The sequence below is a fragment of the Tamandua tetradactyla genome, chromosome X (genome assembly GCF_023851605.1).
Source record: "Tamandua tetradactyla isolate mTamTet1 chromosome X, mTamTet1.pri, whole genome shotgun sequence".
NCBI classification, from domain to species: domain Eukaryota; kingdom Metazoa; phylum Chordata; class Mammalia; order Pilosa; family Myrmecophagidae; genus Tamandua; species Tamandua tetradactyla.
Window position 1 is genome coordinate 6,303,367 of NC_135353.1, and position 16,198 is coordinate 6,319,564.

Sequence of the window (16,198 nt, forward strand, 5' to 3'; positions counted from 1 at the left end):
GCAAAAGGCCAGCCCCACAACTGGGTGTGTCATAACTCCATGGAAACAATCCAATCAGTTTCCCACCCTAAACAACAGGCCTGCCCCCCACAAGATTGGATCAGGATGAAAACATGGCTTTTCTGGGGTATATAATAGTTTCAAAACAGCACAAAATCTATTATATCAATGTTGTTTCAGATGAACCATTTCAACATGAAAAAATAAGCTCATACTAGAAGAAAAGAGGAGTGTCACTTTATAAAATGATCTCAAAGTAGGAAAAGTCTTTTGAAGTCATACAAGAGAGAAGCCGTAAAGGAAAAGATTAATACATTTTTAAAATGTTTTTAAATTGTAAAATACAACATATGTACAAAACAAAGAAAGAAAAAAGCAATAATTTTCAAAGCACTCTTCAACAAGTAGTTACAGAACAGATCCCAGAGTTTGTCATGGGCTACCATTCCACCATCTCAGCTTTTTCCTTCTAGCTGCTCCAAAACACAGGAGGCTGGAAGGAATAGTAATATAGTAATTCAGCAGTCATACTTGTTTGTTAAATCCTGTTCTGTTCTACCTCCTCCTTCTCCTTTGGTCCTTCTCCCAGTCTATAAGGATCTTTGGGCAATGCCCGTTCTGACTTTTTCATGTTGAGAAGGGGTGGTTCTGAGCATATTTTAAGGTCTTTTTCTAAGGCTGTTGAAGCTGTGCTGTTTGAATAGGCTGTTTCTCATATTTGGCAGATTGTTTTTCATGGGGGAGCCACATCTTTAGCGGGCCTGACAGAGGGGTTCCTGGGGATCCTGGCTTGAGGAGTCTCTCCAGAGAAGTTTTGGTTTTGCTACTGTCATGCTCTCTGGGGCTGCTACTGGCCCAGGTCCATCTCTAGTCTTGTTCCTGATCTCAATGGGGATGCTTTTAAAATTTTATTAAGTTTGATGTTTGTTATATATTTCATCAGCTTGAGGAAGTTATTTATAGTTTGTTAGGGTGGTTTGTTTTTATTAAAAAATCATAACGGGTGTTAAATTTTTTCCACTCCTTTTGCTGGTTCTAGTGAGATAATCATATATTTTTCCCTGGTATCATCTTTAATGTGGCAAAATACCTTGAAAGATTTTTAAATATGCTGTTGAGTTGAATCTGCTGATACTTCACTTAGGAATTGTGCATCTATGTTGACAAGTGAGGTTGCCTTATGGTTTTCTTTTCTTCTGATGTCCTTCCCAGTTTTGGTTCCAAGATTACATTAAAATCATGTTATCTTATGATTTCAAAAGCTTTTTACTATATTTGTAAAACACTACACTACACTATATAGCAAAGCAGATCTGTAGCAAGTGGAGCCTGGGGAGAGCAGGTACTTGGTCATTGTTTGTTGAATGAATGCATGAATCTTTAAACCAAACTAACTGATATTTTGTCCTTTGCCAAAAAGGGGCCTTGTTGTTCAACAACTTCTCCATCGTGCCTCTGATCTTCATGGGATGCAGTCAAACAGCCAAGTCATTTGAAATGATTGTTATTTCCAGACTTTTGGTGGGAGTGTGTGCAGGTAAGCAAGGCTCCACTGCCTTGCCGTGTGCCACGCAGGTTCATCAGGGAGGTGGAGCAGCAAGTTCCCAGGGACCCCAGCCGCTCCGGGGCCTCTAGGGTCAAGCTGCACCTGTGGCTCTATCGTGAAACAGCTGCTTGGGCTCCACCATTGATCTTTTTTTTTTAAAAACAGCTTTATTGAGATCTCACTAAAGCTGTTTAAAAAAAGATCAATGGCATTTAGTATGTTCACAGAGGAGTGCAAGATTAATATATTTTTGCATGGAAAAATACCAGAACAGAGTCAAAGACCAACCACATGCCAGGGCAGACTATTTGCAACACATGTGGCTAGTGCAAAGATGGCTCTGCTGCATGTGGAAGGGACGTGTTTCAGTTTTCTAAAGCTGCCGGAATGCGATATACCAGAAATGGGGTGGCTTTTACAAAGAGGATTCATTAGGTTACAGATTTACAGTTCTAAGGCCATGAGAATGTCTGAATTAAGGCATCAACAAGAGGGTATCTGGACTCTGAAGAAAGGCTGCCGGCATCTGGGACACCTCTGTCAGCTGGGAAGGCACGGGGCTAGCATCTGCTGGTCGTTGCTCCCGGTTCATTGCCTTCCCTTCTGATTCCAGTGGCTTCCTCTCTGTGCCCTGCGGGCCTTCTCTTAGCATCTCTGGGGCGTTTCTCTCTCTAGGCATCTGTAGGTCCTCCCTTAGCTTCTTTGGGGCAAACTCTGGATTTCATTTCTTAGCTTAGCATCTCCAGGGCTGTCTCCTGTCTCCAAGTGTCTTTGTTTTCTCCAAAACGCCTCTCCCTTAAAGGACTCCAGCAAGCAAATTAAGACCCATTTTGAAAGGGTGGGTCACATCTCCATGGAAACAACCTAATCAAGAGGTCCTATCCAACAATAGGTGTGCCCCACAAGATTGAATTAAAAGCACATGGCTTTTCTGGTTCAAACCAGCACAAAACTCTTATACCCACAGAAAAAGACCCACAGCTCAATAGAATAACGACAAAGGATATAGCCAGAGAGTTCACATGAAAAGAAATTCCAAAGGCTGCGAAAGACAATGAGGAGATAGTCAACCTCCTCATAACGAAAGAGATGCAAATAACAACCAAGGAATGCCCCTGCACCTATTAGACCTGCGAAGATGAAACTTCTGCACATACCCTCGGTTTTGGAAGCCGCTCTGGCAGCATCCACTCCTAGGGATCCCTGCGACAGGTGCACTTGCCTAAGCAGGCAAAGGCACACCTGCAGGGATGCAGGATTGTCTGTGATAGCCAGACCCAAACCACGAAAACTGGAAACAACCTAGCTGCCCCTCCGATGGGGTCTTATATAGTTTTATAAATATATGAAAATGTATTTATAGACTGTAAATTCATGCTAGTCTATGCCTCAACAGTGGACTGTTCTGCAGCTCTAAAAACAAAGGCAGGTGACAAGGAATGATCTTAATATATACAGTTAAATGAACCCAGCAAGGTGCCGAATCTTGGGTGCAGTGGGAGAGGCAGGGGAGGTGAAGACATGGGCGTTTGTGTGTCGCTGGAAGGAATCCGAGGCCCGTAGGGGATCGTAGTCAGGAGAGTGAGAAAGGACTTTTTGTCTCACTCTGTACACTTCCGTACTCCTTGGATTTTTTTTTATTTAATAGGCAGGCATTTTTTTTTAATTAAAAAAATTTTTTTCAAACATAACGACATACAAACATGAACATTCTTACCATATGATCATTCCATTCTTGGTATATAATCAGTAACTCACAATATCATCACATAGTTGTATATTCATCACCATGATCATTTCTTAGAACATTTGCATCAATTCAGAAAAAGAAATAAAAAGAAAAAAGATGGTGCCTGCCCATGCAAAAAAAAAGAAAAAAACTCATACATACCATACCCCTTACCCCTCCCTTTCATTGCCTGCTAGTATTTCCATCTACTCAATTTATTTTAGCCTTTGTTTCCCCTATTATTTTTCTATACCCCTTACCACTCCCTTTCATTGATCAATAGCATTTCAATCTACTCGATTTATTTTAACATTTGTTCCCCCCATTATTTATTTTTAATCCATGTGTTTTACTCATCTGAGCAGGCATTTTGGAAAAGGAAAAGCTTGTGTGTGCGCGCGTGTGCATTATTGGGTACTAAAACACGTTTCGGAGAGGAAACAAGAAATGGAAACATGGTGGCAAGGAATCCTAGGCTGGCAGTGCGCGGTTGCTCAATGGTTGCCTTGGAAACAGGCTTAGAGAGGGGGAGTCACTGATCTTGGGTAGCCATTAAAGCCAGTGACTCAGCAGAAAACCCAGCCCAACTGGGAGGTCTTGATTCACTGCTGTCGCCCATGGACTTTCATTCTCTTCCCAAACAAAACAGCAGCTAGGGACTCTTTCTGATGTTCTGTTTGCAGACCAGTGAGCTGAGACCAAAATGAAGGTGGTACAAAGAAGTCGTCCTTCCCTTCCAGAGGCTCCCTAGGTGAGCCCACATTGTCCCTCAGCTGCCCTGTCCCCCCTTCTCCTTGTCAGTCCGCCCTTTGGTTCTACCTATTCTGCAGCCCCCATCTGTGGCAGCTCTGCTCTAGCCCCTCCTGCCGACGCACTGAAACCAGCTGCCTTCCACAAGTGCGGGATCGAGGTTGCTATGGCAACTGGTGGCCAAGAGGTCACAAGTGTGGCTCTTGGAAAACATTAGCAGGACAGCGTCAACCCTGGAGGTGGAACCACGTAGGGGCCACAAATTGAACCCAGCATAGCGAAGCAACGCCAAGCTTGACTTGATTTTAGACTGGATTGCTTTGGACAGGTCTGCTTGGAATGTGGAGAAACCAACTGAGAAGTTGAACCTCTGAGAGCAGAAGGATAAAAACGAGTCTGTCTGGTGGCATGACCCTGTGGTGGCCCCGGGTGCAGAGCAGAAAGATGACGAGAGTGGCTGGAATGCGGTGAGCTAAGCGATTGGCACGAGAAGGGGTGGGAGAGATGATGGTGACCCAGCCATAGCGGGAGCGAGGGAGATGCCGAGAGATAAATGCAGAAAATAGCTACTCTGGAAGAAGACATGATGTGCTGGTCATTGGTGTTAGGGGAGGGCATGTAAGGGGATGGGAGGAGTTGAGAGTAACTTCTGGAGACTTCTGGTTCCACCATGATCAGTCGTGCAGAATGTCCCAAGTTGTAATGGGAAACAGCTGTACAGTGTGGGACAATATATATATATGTTTTTTTTCTTTCTTTTTAAAAAAACATGTTTGGAGGCACTGGAGAACAACCAACCTGTCTGACTCCAGGGGCTACAATTCCTGGGATGAGGTGTAAGCCTGTGAGGTGAGCCCCAGATTTGTCCCAGCTGGCTCCCTGACAAAGAAGAAAGGACAGCAGTAATATTTGAAGAAACACTGGCTGAGAATTTTCTAAAGTTGACAAGAAGACATGAAAACATAGATTCAAGGTTACCAACCTTACTTACATACTGTAAATAAAAGAAAATCAAACTGTTGAACAGCAAAGCCAAATTAAAAATATTAAAAGCAGCCATGTCCTATCTCTCTCTCAGCTGACATGGCAAGCAAACTCACCACCCTCCCCCTGTCTATGTGGGACATGACTCCCAGGGGTGTGGACCTCCCTGGCAATGTGGGACAGAAATCCTAGAATGAACTAGACTCAGCATCTAGAGATTGAGACAACCTTGACCAAAAGGAGGAAGAGCAAAATGAGACAAAATAAAGTGTCAATGGCTGAGAGATTCCAAACACAGTCGAGAGCTCATCCTGGAGGTTATTCTTATGTGTAATATAGATATCACCTTGTTAGTTAAGGTATATTAGAGTGGCTGGAGGGAAATACCTGAACTGTAGAGCTGTGTTCGAATAGCTTTGTTTCTTGACAATAGTGTATAATGATAAAGCTTTGGCAATGTGACTATGTGATTGTGAAAAAAAATAACAGCCATGTGAGTGGGGACAACCTCTTTCTCGGGGTTCACCCCTATGAAACTTATTCCTGCAAAGAAGAGGCTAAGCCTACTTCTAATTATGCCTAAGAGTCACCCCCAGAGAACCTCTTTTGTTGCTCAGATGTGGCCCCTCTCTCCAGCCAACACGACAAGCAGTCTCACCACCCTCTCCCTCTCTGCATGGGACATGACTCCCAGGGGTGTGGACCTTCCTGGCAACGTGGGACAGAAATCCTAGAATGAGCTGGGACTTAGCACCAAGGGATTGAGAAAACCTTTTTTTTTTTTAATTTTTAAGTTTGTATGGAATTCATTTCTCCTCAAATTACTCTATTCCTTTTTTCTTTTTTCTTTTTTTAGCTATTAAAACCAATCTACATACAATATGAACATTCTTTTTTTCTTCACATACTTGTATATTCATCATCCTGATAATTTCTTAGAACATTTGCATCAATTCAGAAAAAGAAATGAAAAAAATTCATACATACCATATTCCTTACCCCTCCCTTTCATTGATCACTAGCATTTCAATCTACTAAATTAACATTTGTACCCCTATTATTTATTTATTTTTAATCCATATGTCTTACTCATCTGTCCATAAGGTAGATAAAAGAAGCATCAGACACAAGATTTTCACAATCACACAGTCACATTGCAAAAGCTATACCATTATACAATCATTTTCAAGAAACGTGGCTACTCGAATGCAGCTCTACATTTTCAGGCAGTTTCCTCCAGCCTCTCTGCTATGCCTTAACTGAAAAGGTGATATCTATTTAATGTATAAGAATAACCTCTAGGATAACCTCTCGACTCTGTTTGGAATCTCTCAGCCATTGACACTTTATTTTGTCTCATTTCTCTATTTTTTTCCCCCTTTCGTGGAGAAGGTTTTCTCAATCCCTTGGTGCTGAGTCCCAGCTCATTCTAGGATTTTTGTCCTACGTTGCCAGGAAGGTCCACACCCCTGGGAGTCACGCCCCACATAGAGAGGGGGAGGGCCGTGAGTTTGCTTGTCATGTTGGCTGGAGAGAGAGGGCACATGTGAGCAACAAAAGAGGTTCTCTTGGGGTGACTCTTAAGCCTAATTTTAAGCAGGCTTAGCCTATCCTTTGTGGGGTTAAGTTTCATATGAACAAACCCTAAGATGGGGGGCTCAGCCTATTGCTTTGGTTTTCCCCACTGCTTGTGAGAATATCAAGAATTCTCCACTTGGGGAAGTTGAATTTTCCCCCTTTCTCACTATTCCCCCAAGGGGAGTTGGCAAGTACTTTTTTATTCACTGTTCAAATCCTTCTGGGATTTATCGAGGCATCACTCTGGACAAATCTACAAAATCTCATGCCCTACTCAAGGTTCCATGTGTACTTATAGTGTTCAATTAAGCTGTCCACATAGGTTATATTAGGAAATGCACTAGTCAAAATATAAATTTTGTACCAAGTAAATATTTTCTGCTTTAGTCTCACACATAAGTTAAAGTTTTAAAATATTAATTACCATCTATGAGAAAGCCTTCTTGATCAAAAGGGGAAGAGAGAAGTGAGACACAATAAAGTTTCAGTGGTTGAGAAGGAGGAGTTATCACAGAGAAGACAGGATTTAAGAAATGAGTATGACTGCGAAATCATTATATTGATATTTCTTTTAGTCTCCAGTGCGTGGGGGCAGCTAGAAAGAAAAATCTGAAATCATGGAATTGTAACCCATACCAAACTCTGAAATATATTCTATAACTAATTGTGGTGGTGTGCTTTGAAATTTGTTCCTTTTTTGTAATTAGGTTATTTTTTTACAATAAAAATAATATAGAACCAATACAAATTCTAATAAGCATTAAAAATAAATGCATTTTCAGACTGAGGTTAAGTAATTCATTGCCAGCCTACCTTGACTATGGGGGTTATTAAAGGGCATTCTACAAGCTGAAAGCAAATGACCCCATACAGGAAAAGATGCTCAAGGTTATTAGGGAAACATGAATCAGAAGACAGTAGGGTATCGCTTCATGCCCACTGCAAGGGATATAATTTAAAAAGACAAATGATAACGTGTGTTGGCAAGGACTTGGAGAAACTGGAACCGTCCTACATTGCCAATGGCAACGTGAAATGGTGCAGCTGCTGTGGAAATAACTCAGCAGATCCTCAAAATGTTAAGCCTAAGTTACCATAGGACCCGGCCGTCCCACTCCTGAGTATCTACCCCAGAAAAATGAAAACACGTCCACACAAAAAACGTGTACGCCAATGTGCTCGGCAGTATTATTCGCTGTAGCCAAAGGTGGAAGCAACCCAAGTCTCTGTCAGCTGGTGAATGGATGAGCCAATGGTGAGATGGAAGATGGCTTGGCCATAAAAACGAACAGTCTACCGAGTGAAAGAAGCTGGTCACAAAAGAACAAATATCATTATGATCCCCTTTATATGAAAGGTCCAGAAAAGGCATGTCCATAGAGACAGAAAGTAGATGAATAGTTGCCTGGGCTGGAAGGGGGAATGGGGGGGAGTCTGCTAATGGATACAGGGTTTCTTTTGGGGATGATGAAAATGTTCTACAATTAGATTATGGGGATGGCTGCACAACTCTGTAAATAAACTAGAAATCACTGAATTGCACTTTAAACAAGTGACCCTTAAGATACGTGAATTCTTATCTTTTTTTTAGTTGCATATTCATCATCATGATCATTTCTTAGGACATTTGGTTATGATACATAACCACATACAAACACAAACATTCTTATCATATGAGCATTCCGTTCTTGTTATATAATCAGTAACTCACACTATCATCACATAGTTGTATATTCATCATCATGATCATTTCTTAGAACATCTATATCAATTCAGAAAAAGCAATAAAAGAAAATAGAAAAAAAATTCATACATAGCATACCCCTTACCCCTCCCCTTCACCGATCACCAGCATTTCAATCTACCAAATTTATTTTAACATTTGTTCCCCCTATTATTTATTTATTTTTAATCCATATGTTTTACTTGTCCATCTATAAGGTAGACAAAAGGAGCATCAGACACAAGGCTCTCACAACCACACAGTCACACTGCGGCAGCCATATCATCATATAATTATCTTCAAGAAACATGGCCACCAGATCAAAGCTCTACATTTTCAGACAGTATCCTCCAGCCTCTCCATTACACCTTAACTAAACAGGTGATATCTATTTAATGTGTAAGAATAACCTCCAGGATAACCTCTCGACTCTGGACTCTCCCAGCCACTGACACTTTATTTTGTCTCATTTCTTTCTTCTCCCTTTTGGTCAAGAAGTTTTTCTCAATCCCTTGATGCTAAGTGCCAGCTCATTCTAGGGGTTTTCTCAATCCATTGATGCTGAGTCCCAGCTCATTCTAGGATTTCTGTCCCATGTTACCAGGAAGGTCCACACCCCTGGGAGTCATGTCCCATGTAGACAGGGGGAGGGCAGTGAGTTTGCTTGTTGTGTTGACTGGAGAGAGGCCACATCTGAGTCACAGAAGAGGTTCTCTTGGGAGTGACTCTTAGGCTTAATTTTAAGTAGGCTTGACCTATCCCCTGTGGGGTTAAATTTCATATGAACAAGCCCCAAGACTGGGGGCTCAGCCTATAGCTTTGGTTGTCCACACTGCTTGTGAGAATATCAAGAATTCAACTTGGGGAAGTTGAATTTCTCCCCATTCTCCCCATTCCCCAAAGGGGACTTTGCAAACACTCGATTGCACTTTAAAAAGTGACCCTTAAGATATGTGAATTATTATATTAATAAAGCTGTTAAAAAAAACAAAGCAACAGCGTTTTTTGCCCCAGCCTTCTTAGAAAACACACACAAGGAGGCTTGCATTTCCCCACCCCCTTGCGCTGTGGAGCTGAATCCAGCAGCATGTTCTTCTTCAGTGTTACTTGGGGTATCCTCATTTGTACACCGTGTGCCCCAGAAATGGTGTCTGGTGATGTTTGTAGTAGGAATCAGACCCGGTGGAAAATGGAAAATGGGGGAGCCATCATACTCCTTAGGGTGTCTGATTGCCATGCTGCCACCCTCTGGCTGCTTTTTTTTTTTTTTTTTTTTTTTTTTTTTTCTGACCTTATGTTCTGCCAAGAAATTTGAGTGATAATAATTATAATAATAAAAAGAAAGCCAGGAAAGAAGAGGTCCAGAGGGAAGAATAGGTGCGTGGGAAGGCATGTGATGTGCAGGCAGCCGTCAGCACGCATGGACTTCACAAAGCAGCAGAGACGTCTTTTGGGTTCTAGAACATACGAAAACAGTGGCGCAAGAGGCAGGAGGGGTAAGTGCAGGGAAACTGCTGTCTGTTGAGGAAGTGGTAAAACTAAGACGTATTGAGTCTGGGATGGAAGTTCAGTCTTCAGGGTGTGACCTCTAGAAGTATTAACAGAGGGCTAAGCCAAGAGAAGGCGAGAAAGGAGAAGACGAAAAAAGAACAGATGAGACAAGAGAAAAGAAACAGGTAGGTTGCACTCCCACATCAGTACGTGTGTTAAAAGGGAAACGGATTAAACCCACACAAAGGTTCTTGTGAGATGACCCAAGAATCTGCTGCTTAGGAGACCCGATTTCTTTTTACAATGGCTTTATTGCCGTATCATTGGCATATAATAATCTGCACGTAAATAAAGTGTTAATATTGATCTATATCTACGTCTCCATGAAACCAGACTGACAATCAAGGCTGTACACATCCCAGTCGACCTAAAACATCTCCTGGTGCCCCTTTGCGGAACCCCCGCCAGCCCAAGCCCTCCCCACCCACCTGCAGGCAACGACTCTTCTGCTTTCTGCTGTCATAGATTAGTTTGCATTTCCTAGTTTCCATAAACGGCATCACCCCTTATGTGTGTGATGCCATTTGTGTGCGGCTCTTTTGCTTGGCATACACATTCTGAGATCCCTCCGGGCGGGAGCGGGCTCCGAGAGCTCACTCCTTTATACTGCTAAGTAGCGTCCCCTGCATGGACACTCGATGTGCTTGCCCATTCACCTGTGGATGGTTGTGCTGGTTTGAAAGGATGCATGTACCCTAGAAAAGCCGTGTTTTCATCAAAATCCCATTTCATAAAGGCAGAATAATCCCTATTATGTTTGACTCTGTAATCAGATCATCTCCCTGGAGATGTGATTTAATCAAGAGTGGTTGTTAAATTGGATTAAGTGGAGGCGTCTCCACCCATTTGGGTGGGTCTTGATTAGTTTACTGGAATCCTATAAAAGAGGGAACATTGTGGAGAATGTAAGAGATTCGGAGAGAGCAGAACGACATAGCCACGAGAAGCAGAGAGTACATCAGTCAGTGACCTTTGCAGATGAAGAAGGAAAACGCCTCCCCGGGGAGCCTCGTGAAGGGAAGCCAGGAGAGAAAGCTAGCAGATGACGCCGTGTTCGCCATGTGCCTTTCCAGATGAGAGAGAAACCCTGAACTTCATGGGCCTTCTTGAACCAAGGCATCTTTCCCTGGATGCCTTAGATTGGACACTTCTATAGACTTGTTTTAATTGGGACATTATCTCGGCCTCAGAACTGTAAACTAGTAACTCATTAAATTCCCATTTAAAAGTCATTCTGTTACTGGTATATTGCATTCTGGCAGCTAGCAAATTAGAACACTGGTTATTTGGGCTGTGTGGGGCTCTCACAAATAAAGCTGCAAGGATGCCTGTGCATGAGTCTCTGTGTGGACACATGAATCCATTTCTCTGGGCTGTGGACCCAGGAGTAGGCTCGTGGATCACCTGGTCAGGGCATGTTTTATCTCTGTGAGACACTGTCAAGCTGGTTTCCAGAGCGGTGGTGCCACTGCCCACTTCCACAAAAGGCCACGGATAACCGAGAATTTTGACGAAGAGCAGGCTGGAGGGTTCACCACCAACAGACACCAAGACTTACTCTGATGCTACAGTAATTGGGCTCATGGGGGACCTGCGTGCAGGGATAGACACATGGACCAACGTAAGAGAAGGGAGAAGAGGCCAGAAACAGGCCTGTGCAGATACAGCCAGCAGATCTGTAATGAAGGACAGCTTTAGTACTATGCAGGAAAGAGAGCCTTTTTCCTAACTCATATGGGATAAACCAGCTGTCCATATGGGTACATGGATATCTTCATGCCTACTTACCACCAGACACAAAAATCAACTCGAATGTGTCTCTGACAGACCTGGAGCCATTCATGTCTGCAGCTAAGGTTTCTACTACAGATAAAAGAAATAAAAGGTCCTTGTGTTAACACCTTCTCAATCAAAAGGGAGAAGAGAGAAATGAGACAAAGTGTCAGTGGCTGAGAGATTCCAAACAGAGTCGAGAGGTTATCCTGGAGATTATTCTTACGCATTAAGCAGATATCACCTTGTTATTCAAGATGTAATGGAGAGGCTGGAGGGAATTGCCTGAAAATATAGAGCTGTGTTCCAGTAGCCATGTTTCTTGAAGATGATTGTATAATGATACAGCTTTCACAGTGTGACTGTGTGATTGTGAAAACCTTGTGTCTGATGCACCTTTTATCCAGAGTATGGACAGATGAGTAAAACATATAGATAAAAAATTAAACAAATAATACGGGAACAAAGGTTAAAATAAATTGGGTAGATGGAAATACTAGTGGTCAATGAGAGGGAGGGGTAAGGAGTATGGGATGTAGGAGTTTTTTCTTTTTTATTTCTTTTGCTGGAGTGATGCAAATGTTAAAAAATAAAAAAATGATCCTGGTGACGAATACCCAGCTATGTGATGATATTGTGAGCCATTAATTACATACCATGTTTGGAACTTTGTATGTTAAGAATGTTTGTATGTTGTTTTATTAATAAAAATATTTTTTAAAAAAAAGCCCTCACGTTTTCTGTCTGATTGTGGCAGCCAAGACTGAATGGGGAATACAGGAAATTCTAAAAGCATAGGGAAGAGGAAATCATCTTTGCAACTCAAACTTTAAACAGCAAAAAAAAAAAAAAATCAATTTGAGATGTATTGTAGATCTAAAGACAGAGGATGAAGCAATGGAGTGTTTAGAAGGAGTGAAAGGAGAATATCTTCATGACCTCTGGGCAGGCAAACATTTCTTAAACAGAACACAGAAAGCTTGACCATAAAAGGAAAGATCAGGAAACTGGACTTCACTAAAGTTAAAAATGAGTAATCAAAAGACAGCATCAAGAGGGCAAAAAAAAGCAAACTATAAGCTGGCAAAAGATATTTCTAATACGGATGGGCCACGGTAGCTCAGCAGGCAGAGTGCTTGCCTGCCATGCCAGAAGACCTGGGTTCGATTCCCGGTGCCTGCCCATGTTAAAAAAAAAAAATGATATTTCTAATATACCTAGTCTCCAAAAGACACATCTGGAAGAGAGAGAGAAGTGCCAGCAGTCAATAAGACAGGCAGTCTAATTAAACAATGAGCAAAAGATTTTAATATGCCTTGAACAAGAGGCTAGACTGATGACAAATATACAAATTAGCTGATGCTCAATGTCATTAGGGATAACGCCAATTAAAACCATGAGATATTAGAATAGCTACATGCAGGGCAATGGAACGCGCCTACACTACCGGGAGAATGTTGGTTCAGGCACTCTGGAAAATGTCAAGAAATGTCTGGCAGGAGCTAGCAACTCTACTCTGGGGTATATATGAACCCCTCGGATGGCTTTGGACTGTGACCAATTAGCTAAGCTGCAACTCCATTTCCCACAATCCCCCTCCCTCTGTGGTCCAAATTTGCATGAGATGTGTGAGGTGGGAGGGAAGTTGTTGGAATTTTCATGCTGTGCAGGTCAGCGTAGAGCCAGGGTGCTTTTGTGGCACAAGCATGTCGTCACTGACCTGCCGGTTAGTCCTTCTGGCCAGGCCTGCAGCCCACCCGCAGCTCCCCCAGCTCCCAGCTGCTCTCCCCCTGCTGCTTCTCCGAATCCTAGGCTGGATGTGCGTGCCACTTCATGGTGAAGGGTGCCAGTTCTTCCTGGAGGTCTGCATCGTGACAGCTCTGGATGCAGCTTCAGGTCTCATTTTGTCCCAACCCTCCCCACTTCAAAGCCCCCTTTCCTTTCCTGATGCAGGCCCCAAAAGCGACACGCTGATGGAGCCTGCCCAATCAGCACCAAAAGTGGGACGGGTCTCACCTCTCGATGAGTCTACTGCTCTCTTCCACTTATAGTGCTCCTGCTTCAATGACTGAACCCTAACAGATAACAATAGCAAGGGAGGAATGAGCATGTTCAAAGCAGCTTCATTTATGATAGTCACAAACTAAAAACAACCCAAAGGTCCACTGCAGGGAGAATGGACACCTTGTGTTCTAGCCACGCGATGGAATATTACTGAGCCATGAAAAAGCATCAACTCCTGCTGCTCACAAGGACCTGGGTGTGTAGTGAGCGAAAGAAGCCGGCCACAAAAGAGGACCTGCTACAAGATTTCACTGGTGTGACGTTCAAAGACACAAACAGGATCTGGGTGTTAGAAGCCAGGGGAGTGGTTAGCTCTGAGGGATGAGGCATCACCTGGGGAGGGGCACAAGGGAACTTTCTGGGGTGAAGGCGATGCCTCTGCCCTGGTTTTAAATGTCCATAAATCTTTTGGCCCGCCTCCTGTCAGATGGTGGAGTGTCACTGTTTCCCCCTTGAACCTGGGCTGGCTTTGGCCTCCCCCTGGCTCCTTACCGCCCAGAGAAAAAGGCACATGTTGGGGTTCCAACCCCCAGAGCAGGCCCCTGGGGACAGCCAGCACCAAGGGCCGGACATGTGAGTGAGCTCCTGCTGTCCCAGCTGCCCTGGAGTGGAGCCCGGGAGCCGCCCCACTGAGCCCTCCCTGATTGCTGCTTCCTGAGCAAAATAAATGTGGTCATTATCTTAAGCCACTAAATCCTGGTCGTTATCTTAAGCCACTAAATCTTTTTACACAGCAGCAGATAACTGGAACAGATGTATATTTTGACATGAGGTTGGGAGGCTGTTGACATGCCTGCAGGCACATATAAAAATTCATTCATTTAGTGTTTGCAGAGCTCCCTTGGGGAGACGGGGAAAATTCAACTTCCCCATTTGGAGAATTCCTGAAGAAGTGGGGACAGTAAATCAGTAGGCCTAGCCTTTGATCTTGCAGTTTGTTCATTTGAAACTTATCCCCACAAAGGATACACTAAGCCAACTAAAAATTATGCCTGTCACCCCCAGAGAACCTCTTTTGTTGCTCATATGTGGCCTCTCTCTCTAAGCCAACTCAGCAGGTGAACTCACTGCCCCCCCCCCCCACTTGGGACATGACTCCCAGGGGTATGAATCTTGCAGGCAATGTGGGACAGAAAGCCTGGATAAGCCAGGACCTGGCATCAAGAGATTGAGAAAGCCTTCATAACCAAAAAAGAGTGAAATGAGACAAAATAAAGTGTCAATGGCTGAGGGATTCCAAACAGAGTCGAGAGGTTATCCTGGAGGTTATTCTTTTGCATTAAATAGATATCACCTCCTTAGTCAAGATGTAATGGAGAGGCTGGAGGGAACTGCCTGAAAATGTAGAGCTGTGCTCCAGGAGCCATTTTTCTTGAAGATGATTGTATAATGATATAGCTTTCACAATGTGACTGTGTGATTGTGAAAACCTTGTGTCTGATGCCCCTTTTATCTAGGGTATAGACAGATGAGTTAAAAAATATGGATAAAAAATAAATAAATAGGGGGACAAAGGGTAAAATAAATTGGGTAGATGGAAACACTAGTGTTCAATGAGAGGGAGGGGTAAGGGGTATGGTATGTATGAGTTTTTTCTTTTTATTTCTTTTTCTGGAGTGATGCAAATATTCAATAAATGATCATGGTGATGAATATACAACTATGTGATGATATTGTGAGCCATTGACTGTACACCATGTATGGAATATTTTTATGTCAAGAATATATGTTTGTATGTTAAGTTTTTACAATTAAAAAAAAATTCCTTCATTTGTGATTGATTTGTGTACTTTAGAAAACCTAACTTTTTGAGGGTTGGCCTGAGGCAGCGGGTTGGACAGTGGCATCCTGGAATGTTCTGAGATGGGAGGCTGGTGGGTGTGGGGATGCCAGCAGGGTGACAGGCTTGGGGGGGTGAGCCTGCAAAGCAAAAGTGCCGTTTATAATCTCTAGTACCTGTGAGACATCAAAGAGGACATGTTGGGTGGGCGGGCGGAAATAGGGACCTACAGCTCGGAAGAGAGCTCACACATGCAGATGTAACTGGGGAATCACCATGTGCCGACTGCACTTGAAGCGGTGAGAAGATCCCCATCGGGGCGCTGCTGTTTCGGAGGATGGGTCGGGAAGAAGGAGCCAGCAAAGGCCGCTGGGAAAAGAGAAGCCATGAGGCTGGTCCGGGAGGGAGTCAGTCAAGTGGCCCGTGGGTCTGAGAACGTGGCGCTCGCCAGTGTCCCGGACAAAAGCTAAGACCGCGGAGTGGCGGGGGTGGAAGCCAGCTTGGAAGGGGCAGGAGAGGGGACGGGAAGAAGTGAGAGAGCAGGCAATTATTTTAAGAAACATGGTTGTAAAGAGGAACAGAGAATTGGGGTTGTGGCTGGAGGGGGGTGTTGGGTCAAAGGAGATTTTTTGTTTTTAAAGACTAGGCGCTGCACCTATTTGTGTGTGTGCACACATGCCAGCTGCTGAGAACGCCTCCAGGGGAGGGGGCGCCTCATCG